Genomic DNA, 13,826 nt, shown 5'->3' with positions numbered 1-13,826 from the left:
GAAGTGAGCAAGCTGTGGGGAAAGCAGGCCACTTAGGAGGATGCTGCCATAGCAGTTATCCAGATGAGCAATGATATGAACTTGAACAAAAATAATGTACGTAAGGATGGTGAGGAGGGAACAGATTTGCGAGATTTTTTTTTTTCCAGTTCCAGTTGCTGACCAGTCGATTTTGACTCATGGCAACTCCAAGTGCATCAGAGTAGGGCTGTGCTTCATGGGGTTGTCAATGGCTGACTTTTTGGAAGTAGAATGCCAGGACTTTCTTCCAGGCATCTCTGGGTGGACTTGAATCTTCAATCTTTTGGTTAGCAGCTGAGAGTACATTAACCATTTGTAGCACCCAGAGACTCCCATAAAAATGTATTTAGGAAGTGGAATTAATAAGACTTTGCCCTCTAGAAAAGTACCATCTGGTTGGGCAAATAGAGCAGATTAAAGTCAATAAATAATACACAATTTAACAATTCAAGACAACACAACTAATACGTATGAAGGCCTGCTATGGCACAGAGCAATACTTGGGCTGTTAGGTTGTTTTTAACACATGTTTATTGATTGGACTACTGACTCCCATACAACTCTGCTGCCAAATGGACACAGAATGAGACAAATCTTGCAACCTAAGGCCAGTCTGATTTGGCAGAAATCAGATGCTTGCTTCCCAATTTTCACATTTTTTTTTTATGGGGCAGGGGGGAGCTGGGGACATATTTTCAACATCAACTTTTTCCATTCTGAAAGGTCACTTTTTGATCTTACCATTGAGATTTTTCTAAATTGTGGCAAAAAAGGAAAAAATATATATATACATATATAAAACAAAACTTTTGCCTTTTCAAGAATTTTTATATATACAATTCAGTGACATTGATTACATTCATTATATAATCCTTTTCCAAATTATTCCACCACCATTAACAGAAACTCAGTGCCCCTAAGCAATGACTTCCTCTTCACTCCTCATTCTCATTCCTGGTAACACCTAGTAAACTTTAGTTGCTATACATTTGCCTGCGTAAGTGGGATCATACAATATTTGTCTTTTTATGACTGACTTATTTCACTTAGCATAATGTTTCCAAGGTTCATCCATGTTGTAGCACATATCAAGATTCCATTTCTATTGATAGCTAAGTACCCTATTGATGATTGTAATTGGATCCTGTTGTGCATAGGGTCACCATGAGTTGGGGCCAACTCCACAGCAGGTAACAACAATATTCCATTGTACGTATATACCACAATTTGTTATCCATTCATCTGTTGATGGACATTTTGGTTATTGTGAACACGGCTGCAATGAACATTGGTGTACATGTTTCTGTTTGTGTTCCTGCTTTCAATTATTTTGGGTGTACACTGATTAGGAGTTTCTAAAATCAAACTGAGGCTCTCAGCAAAGCCAAGATGGCTGACAACTAGGCTCTGAATAAAGAGTTAATCCAGGTCACTCTGAGTAAGAGGGGAAGGAGACAGAAAGAAAAGTATGTGCTTAGAATGTTCCAGGAAGCATGTGATGCAAATGCGATGTCCTCAGAACCAATGTTTTGCACAGATGGTCTTCTGGAAGGAGATAAGATTAACTGATATGAAGAAAGAGCTGTTTCTGAAACATTTGTGGGATTAATCATGCCTGACTTTGTGTATAAAAACTCAACTTTGTCTCCAGGAAGACAGAGCATTTTGGGAATTCTTCCTGAATACTGCCCAATTCAAATCGTTATACACCCTCAATAAAACTCTTTACTTTTGCTTTGAGTAGACTCAGACTTTACTCTTTGACAATACCTAGGACTGGGATTGCTGGTCACATGCTAGTTATGTGTTTAACTTTTTGAGAAACGATTTAACTATTTTCCACAGTGGCTGTACCATTTTGCATTCCCACCAGCAATGGATGAGGTTTCCGATTTCCCCACATCCTCTCCAACACCGGATTTTTTTGATCATAGTCATTCTAGTGGGTGCGAAGTGGTATCTCATTGTGGCTTTGGTCTGCATCTCTCTAATGACTACAGGGTCACCATGAGTCGAAATCAACTTGATGGCAATAGGTTTTTTTTTTTTTGGAATGGCTAACAAAGGAGCCCTGGTGGCACAGTGGTTAAAGTGCTTGGCTGCTAACTGAAAGCTCGGTGGTTTGAATCCACCAGCTGCTCTGCAGGAGAAAGATGTGGCAGTCTGCTTCCAAAAAGACTATAGCCTTGGAAACCCAATGGGGCAGTTCTACTCTATGAGTCAGAATTGACTTGATGGCAAAGGGTTTAGTTTGTTTTAATGACTGTTGACATTGAGCACATTTTCATGTGCTTGTTGGCCATTTGTGTATTCTCTTTGGTGAGATATTTATTCAAGTCCTTTGGTCTTTTTTTTTTTTTTTTTGGGTTGCCTATTTGTTGTTAAGTTGTAGGAAGTTCTTTATATATTCTGGATATTAAACCCTTATCAGATATATAGTTCCCTAAAATCTCTTCTCCCAACCTGTAGATTGTCTCTTGACTTTGTTGGTAAAATCCTTTGATGCACAAAGGCTTTTAATTTTGATGAAGTACAATTTATCCATTTTTGTCTTTAGCTGCTTGAGTTTCATTTTTAACAGACTTAAAGGTATAAAATAGCTTTTTAAAAATAATATTATTGGCCTTGCTCTGCTGATTAAAAACAAGCTCCTCCTGAATTATTTGAACTAAATACTCAGCAAAGCAGTAAGTCCTCATTATCCAATCTCTTAAGACTAGCCATTTTATAAAATTTATAACATCTTTAATGACTGCACTTGGGCCTCCTGTGCTCAAGCATGCTGGGTTGGCTCTATAAGGATTACAGACAATCTCTTGGAGATGACTTAGAAGGAATACTAGCCACCATGATTTTTACTAAGTTACCACATTGCTTTGTATTGTACACTGAACGTAACTGATCTCACTACTTATTAGCTGTCTGAGTTTGGCCGAGACCATCTCTCTCAGCCTCAATTTCCTCATCTGTACAGTGGAGATAAAAATAGTTACTATCTCCTAGAGTACTTGAAGATTAAAGTGTGACACATTTTTTTTGTAACAGATTTAGTACAGTGTTAACACATTGTTTAGTCAATGAGTGAATAAATGAATGAATGGAGTAGACAATGTATTACTTTTGGTGTACTTCCCTCTGTCTTGTCTTCCTGACACTTAAGTCTATTAACTGCCTGGACCAAATTATTAAAAATAAGTATATTAAACTGGAAATGAGGCAAAGGGAGGGCATCATGTCATTTCAATGAAATGTTAGAGAATTTTTAAATAGACCCATCCAAAGATTATTTAATTATCTAGGGGAGGGCTTGGCAAACTGTGGCCCTTGAGCCAAATCTAGTCCTCTACCTGTTCTTGTACAACCTGTGAGCTCAGAGTGATTTTTATATTTTTAAATGGTTGAGAAAAAATTTTTAATTAAAAAACTCATAGAATTTCATACATGTGAAAATTATAGGAAATTAAAATGTCAGTGTCCATGAAGTTTTATTGGAACACAGACATGCACATTCGTGTATTGTCTGTCATTGCTTTTGTGCTACAATGGCATAGTTGAATAGATGTGACAGAGACCATGTGGCCCACAAAGCCTATAATATTTACTCTCTGGCTCTTCAAGAAAATGTTTGCCAACCTCTCATCTAGGGAATGTACTTTTGTTTGAGATTAAAGACCCAGACACAGTGAAGTTACCTGTGCAAATGATTTCTGCTTAGAAGAAAAGAGAACCTCAAAGGTTATGGTTTTATTGCCATGTAGGACATTAGTCATTTTTGCATCTAATCTAGCAATCTTATGCCAACATTCCTTCTCCAATGTTGATATAACCCCTGATCCTCTAATTCTAGAGGATCCAACTTTACTATCCTGCTAGTTCCCTCATTAATGAGTTGAATACCTCTTTGCCGTGTGTTCTTTCCATATTATATGAGAATTCATATTTAAATTTTTGAAAATTTTATTCTTCAGAGTACCCAATAGGATTTTGCATATAACAGACAATAAATACTTATTAGTTATTGGATAATTTTAGGGCCTGAAACAAAACATTTGTGTTCTTCAGGGTCGAAATATTTTTCCTTGACTCAACACGAATTATCATAGTAACAAGCCCTATTTACTGCCACTGGATCCCATTTAATATAAAACTATAGAAGCCCTGGTAGCATAATGGTTAAAAGCTTGGCTGCTAACTGAAAGATTGGTGGTTTGAACCCACGCAGTGGCTCTGCAGGAAGAAGACCTGGAAATCTGCTCCCATAAAAATCACAGCCTAGAAAACCTTATAGGGCAGTTGTACTCTGTCACATGGGGTTGCTATGAGTTGAAATGCACTCGACAGCATCTAACAACAATATAAAACCATAGCCAGTACTTTATATGCACAACTTGTGGAATGTGATCAAAATGAAATCTTACTTTGGTCTCTCACTGCCACTTTAAAAGGTACTCAGTACTGGTTATCTCCCCCTGACCCTGGATGGAAAGGTGGGTAGAGTCCTTGAATTTTCTGCTCATTTTTAGGTCACTGGCAATTCTACAGTAACTAATTCTGAACCACAGCTTTATTCCAAAATTATAATGTCGAGTGTCAGATACAAACATTAGACTTTACTTGAAAGTAAATCTTCTCCCCCCTCTTCCTGCCCTAACCTGAAGGTCTGTAATTGGCAGCGATTTCCTTCCCAGAAGGGAAAGGATTGGCTTAGACTCACCCTTCATACACTCACTAGTGGTTGTTTGTATAAGACCCAGTCTGGTCAAAGAGAGGTGGGAGGAGGGAGAAGAAAAGCAAGGGATGGAGTACTTCTTCCTGGAGTTGAGTGGCTTCAAGCTTGTTGTGCCTAGCTGATAGCTAAAGTCACTCTTGTGTAAATCTTTCCTGGGTTCTTCAGAGTTTCCCATTACTGGGACCTCTTGCCTGAGGACCCTTGACCCAAGGTCAAGCAGTAGAATTGGTTGCAATTCCTTCCTTGCTCCTAGAAATCCAGGATTCACTCCAGCTTCTGTTGCCCCTTGCGAATGGATCCCAAGATGCCCTAGCATCTGATCCTAGGTAAACCCCACACATCTCTTGCCCTAGTGATTCTGGGAGTGCAGGCCCTGCATGTTGCCACAGGATGGAAATTTAGCTTTCTCAGGAGTTGGGCTCCAGCCCTTTGGGCCACCCAACTGCAGGCTCAGGCAGACCCCTGGGAAACCCCCCTTACTGGGTTTGAGATGAAGGAGGAAGAACCCCCACATTCCTGTCCCCAATGAAATGTCTTCACCTCCCCCTTGCCACCTGGGTCCCGTATTTTTAGCCTCAGTCTGGTTTAACCAGTACCAGTAACCATTGAGTTGATTCCAACTCACAGTGACCCCATGTATGTCAGATTTTTCAATGGCTGATTTCCTGGAAGTTGATCACCAGGTCTTTCTTATGAAGCACCTCTGGTTGGACTCAAGCCTCCAATCTTTTGGTTAACAGCCAAGCTTGTTAACCAAGGGACTCCCAGTCTGGTTAAGGGTTCCAAAGTTGTGGAGGGGTCTGTATGCTTCTTTGTAAGTTGTCGATGGAGGATTTGCCTCACCTTCATTTTGGATCTGATAACTGTAGTGTTAGCACCTCAGTTGAAACTTCAGTTTAAAAACCTGTTGTATTGCCGATTACTAGTTATGATCTTGCCTCCTAGGATCTTGGGTCTAAACTAGGCCTCACAAGCATGCCACTGGATCCTGAAGCTAACTGGCTGTTGGCCAGGACATTTCTCTCAGTCAAGTGAGAACGGTTGAAAAGAATGATGAGGGCAGGGATCAGAGTCAACAGGTCACTAAAGCAGAAGCACCACACCATCCCTCCACAGCAAAGACCTGAAAAACTAACTAAAACAGAGACAAATGTCAATCCTGGAACCCTAAGCATCAAATGAAGAGATAGAGAACTCAACCAAGCACTAACTGAACAGAATAAACTGACAGAGAACAGAGAGCAAGGAGAGATATGGAGTGGAGGTCCTCTATCAGCTAACACAGCACGAATTGGCCATCTTTTTTTTTTTTAAGTCCTGTCAGAGATCAGCTGACAGGGAGTATGGGAAAGCAGCTTCACAGAGCTCCCAGCAGGAGACAGATCACCTGCTAATCAGCAATACATGCTTTCCCACCCCCTACCCTTCTTCCCCCTGCTTGGCCTTTGCCAATCCCCTGTGGCCAGGGTTGCTTGGCGAGGGAGATGCTGGCTCTGTGCCACTTGGATTCACCCCGCCCACACTGGGCACCTCTTTCCGTGCCATATCTTTGTGGGTTTTTGCTTTTTTTTTTTTGGCTTCTTTTCATTTCTTCCCTCTCTCTCACCTCCTTCCCTTCCTTTCTCTTGAACACCTGAGTTCTGTGCACTATCTCTGTGTCTTCTTGACAGGCTGTGAAGCACCACTCAGCTAGGAAACAACTTCTACAGTCTGTGCCGCCACGTCGGTGGGATCCCTGGGGCGATTTTTTTTTTCATTTTCTTTTTTCCTTTTTGTTTTTCTTCATTTCTCAGATTCTCATCTCTCTCTACTTACCTTGTTTTCCTGTCTCCTGAATACCTGGCACTGTGTGCCATTTCTACCCCTTCTAGACAGACTGTACCATGTGGCTTGGGAGCCACTTCCCTGGTCTGGGCCGCCACATCAGTGGGATCCCTGGGGCAGTTAAAAAAAATTTTTTTTTCTTTTTTCCTTTTTGTTTTTCTTCACTTCTCGGTTTCTCATCTCTATCTACGTTCCTTCTTTTCCTGTCTCCTGAATACCTGGTGCTGTATGCCATCTCCACCCCTTCTAGATGGGCTGTCCAGTGCCTAGAGGCTTGAGAGCCACTTCACTGGTCTGCACCACCAAGCCAGTGAGCTCCCTTGGGAATTTTTTCTATTCTTCTCTCAATTTCCTGTCTCTCTCTACCATCCTTCCCTTCTTTTCTTCTGAACATCTGGCACCATGTGCCACCTCTGCTCCTTCTAGATGGTCTGTGCAGTGCTGCATCACTGGGGAGCCACTTCCTGCATCTGCACCACCACATTGGTGGGCTCCCTCAGAGCACTTTTTTTTTCTCTTTTTCTTTCTCTCTTCTTTTCTTGATCTCTTGTCTCCCTCTACCTTCCTTCCTTGCCCTTCTCCTGAACACCTGGTGCCATGTGCCATCTCTGTTCCTTCTTGACAGGCTGTGCAGCACTGCTTAGTTGGGGATCCACTCCCAGTGGGCTCTCTTAGGGCATTTTTCTTTACTGTCTTTCTTCTTTTTTTCTCCTCGGTTTCTTGTCTCTCTCTACCTTCCTTCCTTTCCTTCCCTCCAACCACCTGGCATCTTTTCTCTCTCTCTCTCTCTCTCTCTCTCTCTCAGTTTCTAGTCTCTCTCTCTATTCCTTCCAATACTTTCCCCCAAACACCTAGCCATGTGTGCCTTTCTCTTTCCTTTTTTAAAATCTAGTTTCTTCTCTCTCTCTCTCCTTTCCATTCCTTTCTCCTGCCCATCTACCTGTGTGTGCCCTCCTGTCCCTTATTGAGGAGCTGTGCCTCACTGCTTGGCTAGAAAGCCACCAGCACGTGGCTTTCCTGGATTTGCACCACTACAATGCAGGCTCCCTTAGCACTTTTTTTGGGCTCCTTTTTCTCTCTCCTCTTTCTCTTCTTTCCTATACCCACTTAGCTCCACACATCACAACCTCCTCCCTCCCTCCTGCCTATCCGCACCATGTGCTGAACATTGCACCCTGAGCATCACAAGCACAGTCTACCAGAACCTGCCGTACATTGATCCCCAGCCCTGTCCTGTCAGTCCCAGTATATGCCACAAACAACCCACCCCAACACCTTCCCTTCAGCTGGACCTGGCTTGCTGCACCATAGCAGAGCAACTGGCCCTGCCTATCAGACAAGGTGGTGAGAAGTATCATGCCCACAGATGAGCAAACAATGAAGAACACACAGCTTGCCTCCTCAGACATAACCAAATAAAATTAAAAAGTAGGACAAGACAAATAAATCTACAATCAGTAAATGAAGAAAATAGTCACTGAATGCCCCAAAGACAGCAGAAAATAACAAAACATAAAAAAAGGACAAGATGGTTCCCATAGGCATCCAAAATAAAACACCAGATGACTTTCCAGTAGAAGGAAAGGCACTGGAACTACCTGATAGGGAATTCAAATCTCTAATATTCACAGCTGTCCAAGAGCTGAAGGAAAAATCAGATAAAAATGAGAAAAAATAGACAAAATCATGGAAAATGCAGACAAAACAATGGAAGGAGTCAGTAAAATAATATAGGAACAAACTAAATTCATGACTAGAAATCATACAAAAACAACAATTAGAAATCCAAAAGATAAACAACAAGATTTCAGAAATGGACATTGTCATAGAAAGTCTGAAGAGTAGGTTTGAAACAATGGAAGACAGGATCAGTGAAATTGAAGACACTTGGATAGAACTCTGTTTCAAGAAAAATCAGAAAAAAAGAATGAAGAAAAATGAAGAAGCCCTGAGAATGATGTAGGATACTATCAAAAGCAAAAATTTGCAAGTGATCAGAGTCCCAGAACAGGAGGACAAAACAGAAAACACAAAGAGGATCATTGAAGAATTGCTGACAGAAAACTTCCCTGATATTATGAAAGATGAAAAGCGACCACCCAAGAAGCTCAACGAATCCCATATAGGATAGACTCCAAAAGAAAATCACCAAGGCATATCATGCTCACACTTGCTAAAAGCAAAGACAAAGAATCCTGACAGCAGCTCCAGACAAACAAAAAGTCACATGCAGAAACCATGCAGGCAAGAAAGACAATGGGATGACATATATAAAACCTTGAAAGAAAAAAATTGCCAACCAAGAATAACATATCCTGCAAAACTCTCATTCAAATATGATGGTAAATTAGGACATTTCCAGATAAACAGAAATTAAGGGAATATATAAAAGCTGAATCAAACTTACAAGAATTATTAAAGGGAATTCTTTGGTTTGAGAACAAACATCATCAGATGACAGCCTCAGTCTAGGACACAAGACCACACCAACCAGATACCAACCTAGGAAATGAACTCTCAAGGACTATCCAAAACCAAAAGAATTACAATAGGGTACCAGAGAGGTTAATCTGTAAATGACAATAATGTCAGAACAATAAAAGAGGGAATAAACAATGTAGATATAGAACTTCCAATGGAGAGGAAGGCAAGGCAATACTGAGGTAGTAATAAAAAAAAGAGGTAGTAATAGACTGGTTCAAACCTAGGAAGATAAGGTTAAATTTCAAGGTAACCACAAATAAAGTTAACAAACCTACTCATCAAAATAAAGAAGAAAAACACAGTCTCAGTAAACAAAAAATCTACAAAAAACAAAAGAAAATTAAAAAATTCTCAAACAAAAGGAATTCAGCACAGAAGAGTAAGAGGAACAATGAAAATGTCAGTACTACAAAATGACAGCAATAAACTCACACCTATCAATAATTACACTGAATGTAAATGGTCTAAATGCACCCATAAAGAGACAGAGAGTGACAGAATGGACTAAAAAACAGGATCCATCAATATGCTGTCTACAAGAGACACACCTTAGAAACAAAGACATAAATTTATTAAAAATCAAGGGATGGAAAAAATATCAAGCAAACAATTACCAAAAAAGAGTAGGAGTGACAACACTAATCTCAGATAAGATAGACTTTAAAACAAAGTCCTCCATAAAAGACAAAGAAGGAAACTATATAATGATTAAAGGGGTGATCCATCATAAAGATATAACCATAATAAATATCTATGCACCCAATGACAGGGCTCCAAAATACAAGACAAACTCTAACAACATTGAAAAGAGAAATTGATAGTTCCACAATTATAGTAGAAGACTTCAACACACCATTCTTGGTAAAGGACAGAACATCTAGAAAGAAACTCAACAAAGATACAGAAGATCTAAAGGACATAATCAGCCAACTTGGCCTCATAGACATATAGAACACTCCACCCAACAGCTGCAAAATACACATTATTTTCCAACACACATGTTTCTCCAGAATAGACCACATCTTAGGCCACAAAGCAACACTCAACAAAATCGAAAACACTGAGATAATACATAGTATCTTCTCTGATCACAAAGCCATCAAAGTAGAAATTAACAACAGGAAGAGCAAGAAAAAAAAATCAATTACATGGAAACTGAATGACACCCTGCTTAAAAATCATTGGGTAATAGAAGAAATCAAAGATGGAATAATAAAAAAAAATTCCTAGAATCAAATGAGAATGAAAACACATTATACCAAAACCTTTGGGACACAGCATAGGCAGTGCTCAGAGGTCAATGCATAGCAATAGATACACGCATTAAAAAAGAAGAAAGGAACAAAATCGAAACATTAGGTACACAAGTCAAACAAATAGAGAACAGCAAAAGAAGCCCACAACCACCAGAAGAAAGGAAATAATAAAGATCAGAGCAGAAATGAATGAAATAGAGAATAGAAAAACAGCAGGAAGCATCAACAATACCAAAAGTTGGTCCTTTGAAAGGATTAACAAAATCAACAAACCACTGGCCCAAATGATAAAAGAAAAACAGGAGAGGACACAAATAACCCAGATAAGAAATGAGATGGGGGACATTACAACAGACCCAACTGAAATAAAAAGGATCATAACAGAGTATTATGAAAAACTATACTCCAACAAATTTGAAAACCTAGAGGAAATGGATAAATTTCTAGAAACACATTACTTACCCAAATAACACAAAATGGTATTGAAAATCTGAACAGATCCATTATAAGAGAAGAGATTGGAAAAAAAAAGAAAAAAAACCCAACTCCCAACCAAAAAAAAGCCCCGGCCCAGATGGCTTCACTGGAGAATTCTACCAAACATTTAGAGAAGAGCTTACACCAGTAGTCCTCAAATTATTTCAGAACAAAGAAAAGGAAGGGATACTGCTGAATTCATTCTATGGAGCCAGCATAACCCTGATACTAAAACCAGGCAAAGACACCACAAAAAAAGAAAATTACAGACCAATATTGCTCATGAATGTTGTTGTTATCAGGTGCCGTTGAGTTGGTTCCAACTCATAGTAACCGTGTGCACAAGAGAATGAAACACTGGCCATGAGTATAGTGCAAAAATTGACAACAAAATTCTGGTCAGTAGAATTCAACTTCATATAAAAAAAATTATACACCATGATTAAGAAGGATTCATATCAGATATTCAAGGATGGTTCAACATTAGAAAATCAATCAATGCAATCCACCACATAAATAAAATGGAAGAATAACACGATCATCTCAATCAATGTAGAAAACGTATTCGACAAAGTCCAACACACATTCCTGATGAAAACTCTCAATAAAATAGGTAAAGAAGGGGAATTCCTTAACATAACAAAGGGCATCTATACAAAACCAATGGCCAACATCATTCTTAATGGAGAGAGGCTGAAAACCTTCCCTTGGAGAACAGGAACGAGACAAGGGTTCCCTTTATCACCACTCCTATTTAACATTGTGCTTGAAATCCTAGCTAGAGCAATAAGGCAAGAAAAAGAAATAAAGGACATCCAAATTGGTAATGAAGATGTAAAACTGTCCCTATTTGCAGACGATACACTATACATAGAAAACTATTGGAATTAATAGAAAGATTCAGCAGATTAGCAGAATACAAGCTAAACATACAAAAATCGGTTGAATTCCTATATACCGATAAAGAGCATGACAAAACAGAAATCAGGAAAGCAATACTATTTATAATAGCCCCTAAAAAAAATAAAATACTTAGGAATAAATCTAACCAAGGATGTAAAAGACCTGTACAAAGAAAATTACAAAACACTACTGCAGGAAACCAAAAGAGATCGCATATATGGAAAAACACACCATGCTCATGGATTGGTAGACTCAACACTGTGAAAATGACAATCCTACCCAAAGCAATTTACAAATACAATGTAGTCCCGATCCAAATACCAACCATACTCTTTAAAGAGAAGTAAAAACTAATCATTAACTTTATATGGAAAGGGAAGAGGCCCTGGATAAATTAAGCACTATTGAAGAAGAATAAAGTAGGAGGACTCCTACTACCTGACCTCAGAACCATTATGCAGCTACCGTAGTCAAAACAGCCTGGTACTGGTACAATGACAGATGCATTGACCAATGGAACAGAATTGAGGACCCAGATGTAAATCTATCCACCTATGGTCACCTGATCTTTGACAAGGGCCCAAAGTCCATCAAACAGGGAAAATTCAGTGTTTTTAACAAATAGTGCTGGCAAAACTGGACGTCCATCTGCAAAAAATGAAACAAGGCCCATGCCTCACACCATACACAAAACTAATTCAAAATGCATCAAAGACCTAAATATAAGACCCAAAACTATAAAGATCATAGAAGAAAAAGTAAGATCAATACTAGAGGCCCTAAAACACAGCATTAACAGGGTACAAACCATACTGACAACACAGAAACTCCAAAAGATAAGCTAGATAATTAGAATCTTCTAAAAATTAAACTGTTATGTTCATCAAAAGATTTCACCAAGAAGTCAAAAGAGAAACTACAGACTGGAAAAACCTTTTTTAGCTATGACAAATCTGACAAAGGTCTAATCTCTAAAATCTACAGGAAAATCCAACACTTCTACAACAAAAAGGCAAATAATCCAATTAAAAAATGGATAAAGGAAATGAACAGATATTCACCAAAGAAGACATTCAAGTGGCTAACAGACACATACGGAAATGATCGCGATCACTAGCCATTAGAGAAACGCAAATCAAAACCATAATGAGATACCATCTTACCCTGGCATTACTTGGACAAAAAAAAAAAAAAAAAACAGAAAACAACAAATGTTGGAGAAGTTGCGGGGAGATTGGAAGTCTTATGCACTGGGAATGCAAGATGGTACAGCCATTTTGGAAAATGATGTGGCGTTTCCTTAGAAAGCTAGAAATAGAAATACCATATGATCCAGCTATCCCACTCCTAGGAATATTATCTTAGAGAAATAAGACCTGTCACACAAATAGACATATGCACGCCCATGTTCACTGCAGCATTGCTCACAATAGCAAAAAGATGGGAACAACCTAGATGCCCATCAACAGATGAATGGAAAAACAAACTATGGTACATATACACAATAGAGTATTATGCAATGATGAATCTATGAAGCATCTCACAACATGGATGAATCCGGAGGGCGTTATGCTGAGTAAAATAAGTCAATCACGGAAGGACAAATATTGTAGGAGACCACGACTATAAAAACTCATGAAAAGGTTTACACACAGAAAGAAACAATCCTTTGATGGCTTTGAGGAAGGGAAGAGGTAGGGATGAAAAAACACTAAATAGACAGTAGATAAGCGTTAACTTTGGTGAAGGGTAAGACAGTACACAATACTGGGGAAGCCAGCACAACTTGTCCAAGGCAAGTCATGGGAGCTCCATAGACACATCCAAACTCTCCAAGGGACTGGATTGCTGGGATGAGGGCTGTGGGGACCATGGTCTCGGGGGGACCATCTAGCTCAATTTGCATAACAGAGTTTGTAAAGAAAATATTCTACATTCTTCTTTGGTGAGTAGCGTCTGGGGTCTTAAAAGCTTATGGAGCAGCCACCTAAGATACTCCATTGGTCTTGCCCCATCGAGAGCAAGGAAGAATGAAGAAAACTAAAGACACAAAGGAAAGAATAGTCCAAAGGACAAATGGACCACCACTACCACAGTGCCCACCAGACTGAGTCCATTACAATTAGATGGTG

The sequence above is a fragment of the Loxodonta africana genome, chromosome 1 (assembly GCF_030014295.1).
Source record: "Loxodonta africana isolate mLoxAfr1 chromosome 1, mLoxAfr1.hap2, whole genome shotgun sequence".
NCBI classification, from domain to species: Eukaryota; Metazoa; Chordata; class Mammalia; order Proboscidea; family Elephantidae; genus Loxodonta; species Loxodonta africana.
This window is presented reverse-complemented; position numbering follows the sequence as displayed.